Below are 6,741 nucleotides of genomic sequence, written 5' to 3'. Positions count from 1 at the left end.
CATGTCGGCTCTGCTCATTTCTTTGTGTCTCCTGGATGGTGAACTTATTTTACGTTTCAGGAAGTATGTAGCATGGTGGTGAGTGCTTATCAACGTGATCAGCCTTGGATACTTGTCTGAAAGATGATGCTTTCTCTATGGGAAGGGATGTGTGGTTACGTTTGGGGGCTGTAGCTCCTTCAATATTTGGATTTCAGCTAAGCTTTGTTATTGATCACAGCATCTCTATTAACGGCTAACATTAGATGGTGAAATCCACCTTCAATGGCATCTTGTTTGATTCAGTGCTAAAGGCTCGGTTGTCTGGAGTTTGACTTTGGCCCCAGACCTGTTTCAATAAGAACCAAATCAACCTCAGCTGTACTAGATACCAGTGTTATCATGGTTTCTTCACATTTGAAAGTGTAGAAGTGATGGAGTGATGAGTGGTTGTCTTGCCTTTGTGTAAAATCCTTCATCCCCTTCTCTTCAACCTGCCTCTTGCTGCTCCTTCTTAAACCTTCCAGTCTGAGGATGAGAATTCTCTGGAGTCCATTATGTGTGGTCCTCCCAGATCACTGCTTTGGCTTGTTTATCTAATGACCCTTTCTCGGAAGCCCTGACTCCCAGCTGCACCGTCCCTGTTGCCTCCTCACCCTCCCCTTCATCCCGGCGCTGTCAACACCGAATCAGTGGCGTCTTAGTTGGAGAAGACTCTTGAGAGTCCCTTGGACTGCAAGGAGATCCAACCAGTCCATTCTGAAGGAGATCAGCCCTGGGATTTCTTTGGAAGGACTAAAGCTGAAACTCCAGTACTTTGGCCACCTCATGCGAAGAGTTGACTCATTGGAAAAGACTGATGCTGGGAGGGATTGGGGGCAGGAGGAGAAGGGGACGACAGAGGATGAGATGGCTGGATGGTATCACTGACTCGATGGACATGAGTCTGGGTGAACTCCAGGAATTGGTGTTGGACAGGGAGGCCTGGTGTGCTGCTATTCATGGGGTCGCAAAGAGTCAGACACGACTAGTGACTGAACTGAACTGAACTGAAGACTACCTCCATTCTAGCTACCAACGCACCCTGGCTGGACTTGGTCTGGGCCTCGAACTGCTCATGAGGCTTAGAGTGACTTTCCCTCTGCTCCCTCCATGGCCACAGGCATCAGGATCCGTCAAAGAGCAATTTTACACTCTTCTGTTTGCTTACCAGCCAGCACCAGGATCCTTTTCCTCCTCGTTTGCACTGAGTGTTCCTTCTGAAATGTTTGGCACTGCCTCCACCTCTCGCCTGGTTTATTTCATGAGTCAGGTCATTGGTCTCCCCTCCATTTTTCTTGACTCATCCGAGGGCTGTTTCTAAAACAGACTTGCCTTTGCTCCTCCCAAACATTAAAACCTGCTTAAGGTTCTGCTGTGCCAGGATGGGAGAGTCCCTCACCTTGTATACAAGCCAGCTTCAGCCTTGTATCAGTACCTCCTCTGCTGAGCAGGCCTCCCTCTGGTCCCAGAGCCCCTGAATTCAGCTGAGCTGTTGAACCTTCCTGGCTTCCCAGGCCACCTTCCCCCGCTTCTGTTTCTACTCGCTTACTTACTGGGTTACATTAGTTCTTCACCTGAATTGTGAACACCTGCTTGTTTCGTTTCCCCCGGCCTGCCTCCCACACAACTGGCAGAGATTGAACTTGTGCAAATGTTGAACTTCGCTTTTTTTTTTTTTCGCCCCTAGAGGAGTTGAACTTGGGCCACTAGCAACCAGGAGGCGGAATCCTGGATACTAACATGGATGTGTTATCATGCCTCATTCTCATGCCAGGAGACATTTGAGTCCAGGCATCGTCCAGACCAATATTTATACACACAGCAACCGATGTGGACAGTGGCGGTGCTCAGTTCTCTGGAATGAGTAGTTATCTCCCGAATGCTGTAACACCGTTGACCACAAGCTCTCGACCTCCTAAACAAGGTCAATACTTAGCGGCTGCAAACTTCACACTCTGCTATTTTCTTCCTAACTCCCCACCCACCTAATAGCCCCCACAGACTTTTTCCCCTATGGTGTTTTAGTAGAACTCCTGAATCACCTCTGAGGGTAATTCCTCAGCTTTGGAGGACTGCTCCCATGGCCACCCAGGATCTCCAGGAGCACACTTGTAATTAGTGGGCAGTTTTCCTCCTTCACTCCTTCCAAGGAGTGACTTGGCTGGAAGAGTCACGTAATTGAGGATTAGCATTTGCTGGAAGATGCTAAGAGCATTAACAACACCTGAGAGGGTTTATCCTGTGCCTCAGGGAGAAGCACAGGCAGCTGTGACACGCCCTCTATTAAACCTTCATCCTCTCAAAAGGCCTGCCCCTCCTTGTGCGCAGGATGCCGAGAAGCAAGTCAAGGTGGGACATAGTAAAGAGGTGGAAAGCACCAAGGTGAGTGTCTGGTCCCCCACCTCCCAAAAGCTAAGGGGGAATTGGTCAAGTGACTTCCTGCCCCGAGTGACAGCACCAGAGCTGGGCCCACAGTGCTGGCTTCCTGCCCCCCAGGGCTGTGTCCCCCTCCCGAGGGTGAATGCTGTCTGGAAGAATGTGCTGGCCAGGCAGATGAACCACATGTCTCTCAGCTGCTTGATCGGCATCCCTCTCTTAAGCAGATGGCTGTGAGGGCCACCAGAAAGCCACAGAAGCTGGGCCATGGTGGGAGGCTAGGTTTCATGCCTGGGAAGGTGATTCCGCACCTGGCTAGGAGCAAGCCGGCCCACCTGTTCTGGCCACGGCTGCGTCACAGGTCTGTTTCATCAGAGTCACCACTCAGGCTGCCTTTTCCTGTAGGAAGTGTCTTCCAAGGGGTCCCAGGGGAAAGCATGAGACGCAAGTGTCACCTGCCTTCTTTTAGACGTCTTACCTGGGAAGAAGGGCTCTGAAGCTGTACTCTGTGTGTGTGTGTGTGTGAGAGAGACAGACAGAGATGGAGACAGGCAACAGAACAGTGACTCTCCTAAACAATTTGCATCTGTTTGATATGCGTAGTGTCTTGAGTTTTTGCTCAAGGGGTCTGTTGGAAGCTAAAGCCATGAAAAAATGGAATGGCAGTTGCTCACATTTGACCAAGGCTTTAGTGTTTACCATATCCACGTTACATGCCTGTCAGCTTGTGGACCTCAGCGACCTGGTGGTAGGGAGCAGTATTCTCACATTACAGACAAGGACTGGAAGTTCCCAGCACTCCCAAGCCAGAGCCCGTTCACAATAGCCTGACTCCAAGGCCCTGTTCTTCCCCCTCTTAAGCCCCCAAAGGCACTCTGTAAACCACAGATCACCTAACAATATTAGTTGTTATGCCAGCCCCTCTTAAGGGCCGAGGAGGTGTTGAGTTGCCTGGTAATAGATCTGCTTCCACTTGTGCAGGAAAGGCATTCCTTGGACAGGCCAGCAGCTTTTCTCAGACAACCATTCCTTTGTGAATCAGGTGACAGGCGGTGGGGGGACCTACTGCAGGCTTGCTACCATGTTCCAGGAATGTCACTGAGCGCCGTGTCCTGTGCTAAGTATTTGCACTGACTCTGACGACAACTCAGAGGGGACGATTCTGTTTACAGAGGAAACCAGACCATCGTACAGCTGAGAGAGCCAGGACAGGGCTATAGGGTGTCTAACTTTGGGACTCAAGCTTTTAGCCCTTCTATGATATGCTGTTTGGCCTTCAACCTGTATTTTACAGGGTAGCATGTGGAGGAGGTGAGGAAAACAAATACCCCAACTTCCAACAGGAGTGTTTGGAAAGCAAAGAGCACACCTCCTGAGTCTGTGGTTAGTAAATGTTATTAAATGGAGGCCGAAGAGACCGACTAAACTGATCAGTTCAAAACAAAAATAAAGCCAACTGACTAAGCTGAAATAAGGTGCCTCTACTGGATTGGGGTTGGCATACAGTTTAATATCGCAATTAAAATGGAAACAGCATCCTTTTTCCCTTAAAGAAGAAGTTATGCAATAGAGGAGTATTTAAACTACCCCCAAGCCAAAGAAGGGGGTGAGGGAGTGCAGGCAGAGTGTACAGGAGTCAGGAGATCAGCTCACCCACAGCTACGGCACAAGAAACCCACAGGGGAGGGGACTCAGAAAGCTAATAGCAAAACCTGAAGCAGTTCCTGGAGTCACACACCTGTAGATTTTCATGCACTAAATATAGTGGTAGTTGGGTCATCTTATCCTTGAATAAACACCAGCTAGGCAAGGATTTTTTCAGAAAGAATCTTGACATTGGCTTGGGTCAGCTGGAGGCTGGGGGAAGCAGCCTCCTGGCAGACGCTTACTCCTCTGCCACCCCTGCTATTTCAGGTTCCCTCCGCACTTCTTCCCTTCTGTTAGGCTGGTTCCATGTACTTGATTGTCCTTGCCTTTTGTCCCTCCCCCAAGGTGAGGGATCAGTTTCTTTGGCCTTTACATGATCAGCGTGGGGTGGGAGAGAAGCCCCCGTCTCTACAGCTCAGTCCTACAGGCAGCTCTCCAGTGGGCTCATTTTCCATCCTACTGCGGGTACTACTCAAAGGAAAAGGATTCTTCCCTTGCCTTTGACTTTAGAAGTTTGGCTCCTGCTTGGCCACAGCCTCTATTTCAGGAAATGTCAAATCAGAGGCTGTGTGCTCTATGCTACCAGCCTCTTGCCAGAGTGCCAGGCCCATACCTAGCAGGGTGCAAGGGACGCCAGGTGAGGAGAAAGGCCAGAGCTCCAAACTCAGTATGCTTCCCCGGCTCCTTGTACGCTCTCATACATGGCTCCCAGCCCAGCTTTCCTCAGGATGATGTCGATGGTGGTGGTACACGCTTTGGGGTTGCTGAGAATTAGGAAAGCAAGCATCTGATTTAAAACTCCAAGCCCAATACCAGATGTTCCTAGATGATATCTATTGCTTGATATCCTCTGCCTTCCAGGAGCTTACAGTCTGCTTGGGGCACTAAGAGAGACTGTGTGAAAGCATTAACACGTGTGCTGCAGATTCCCTGGTTCTGTTGGACATCAGGAAGTTAATGGTAACACTAGCTACAATTTATTGAAATCTACAAGGTCAGTTAAGGGTGTCACCTCTACTGTCGATAATGCTATGATAGCCCTGCCAGGTAAGTGAGGGTAGTCTCTCCCTCTTCATCCCACCTCCCACTTAGCCGATGAGGAACCAAGGCTCAGAGATGTTAAGTGATGTGTCGCAGCCCACACCACTGCTGAGGGGTTGATCAACCTGGGCTGAACAGTTTCACACCTGGAGCCAAGATGATGTGGACCATGCCCAGCTGCTAGACTGAAGCTGGGGTGCCAGCCAGTGCTGTGTCCTGGCAGACTGCCCCATTGTTGCCCATTGGCCCATGGGTTGCAATATCATCATAATTCCTGCTGTACAACCAATGAGCCTCATTTCCGAGGGGTTGCCAACTCACACAGTTCCCTGGAACTTCAGACCTCCTTCCCCCGCCCTTGGGCAGAGGGTCAGCAGAGAATGAAAGATACTGTTCTGGACAACCACGGTGAACTCACTGTACAATGAAGTCATTCTGTTCTTTCACTGAACAACTTCCCTGTACCAGGAATTAGAACCTATATGCTGAAAAAGCCCAGAACCCTCCTGCTCCAGTGTGGTAGGCTCTTTTGTAACTGTGTGACCCACTGGTTTTGCTGGGATGTGCACATTTCTAATAATGGTGATGATGAACAAAGAGGACTTTGCATGGCAGGGGTGTTTCCTCTCTCCAAAGCTGCTGTTTCAGATGTTCCTCCTGCCTGAGCCCCAGAGCCAGCCCCCTCATCCCCCATCAGGGCTGCTCCCCCACAGGGACCTAGCAGCCCAGGGAAGTGGCACAAATGGAGCTGGAGAGAGCCAGGGCTTTCCCAGCTGGAGATTTCACACGTGTGCTTCCTCTCCCCCACACACTATTATGTTTTCTCAGCCAGACAAGGGCCTCTTCGACTCAGAGAGCATTCAGTGGCTTCTAGCAGCATCAGCAGCCAGGTGGAGGGGGCACTCTGCCCAGCCACGTGGGATTGGCTTGGGGGAGTTTTTGATTCCACCATCGTGGAAACCAATTGGATAAATAACTTTTGTGGGATGTTACAAGGATTTTTCTAGCAGAAGCATCAGCAATCATTTTCTGTAAAGCACCAGTTAGCAATCATTTAGGTTTATGTGGGCCAGTCTCTGTCACAATTATTCCTCTTCGATTTTTTTTTAAATCACAAAAACAGCTGGAGATAACCTGTAGATAAACAGGTATGACGGTGTTCCCATAAAACTTTATTTCCAAACACTGAAATTTGAACTTGTATAATTTTCATATGTCGTGAAATACCATTTTTTTTTACCCCAACCATTTAAAATGCAAAAATCCATTCTTATTTGCCAGTTATTATAAGCACACAGGCAGCAAGACAGATGTAGCCCCTGGCTATAGTTTGGCAGCTCTTATTCTAGATGACAGGTTGCTGCACAGGAGAAAAACTCTTCTTTCTTGCCCCCCTTCCAACCATGTCCCTCAACCAGATGGAAATGCAGTCCACCAGTCCTGTCCCCCATATGTCACAGCCTCCTTGCGAGCTCCCTGCTCAGGGTCTCATCGTGATGACCCATGGCACCTGCCAGCGTCAGTTGCTGTCACCATGACTCTGAACTTGAATGGGGGGGGCGGTCTAGCCACATAGACATCAGTGCCCTCTGACCCCAGGTGGTCCTCTTGGCCCAGCTTCCACCATACCTCCTACTCCCCATGAGGATCACAACT

Source organism: Bubalus bubalis, chromosome 6, assembly GCF_019923935.1.
Source record: "Bubalus bubalis isolate 160015118507 breed Murrah chromosome 6, NDDB_SH_1, whole genome shotgun sequence".
NCBI classification, from domain to species: domain Eukaryota; kingdom Metazoa; phylum Chordata; class Mammalia; order Artiodactyla; family Bovidae; genus Bubalus; species Bubalus bubalis.
The sequence above is the reverse complement of the archived record's forward strand: the minus strand, read 5'-3'. Positions refer to the sequence as shown.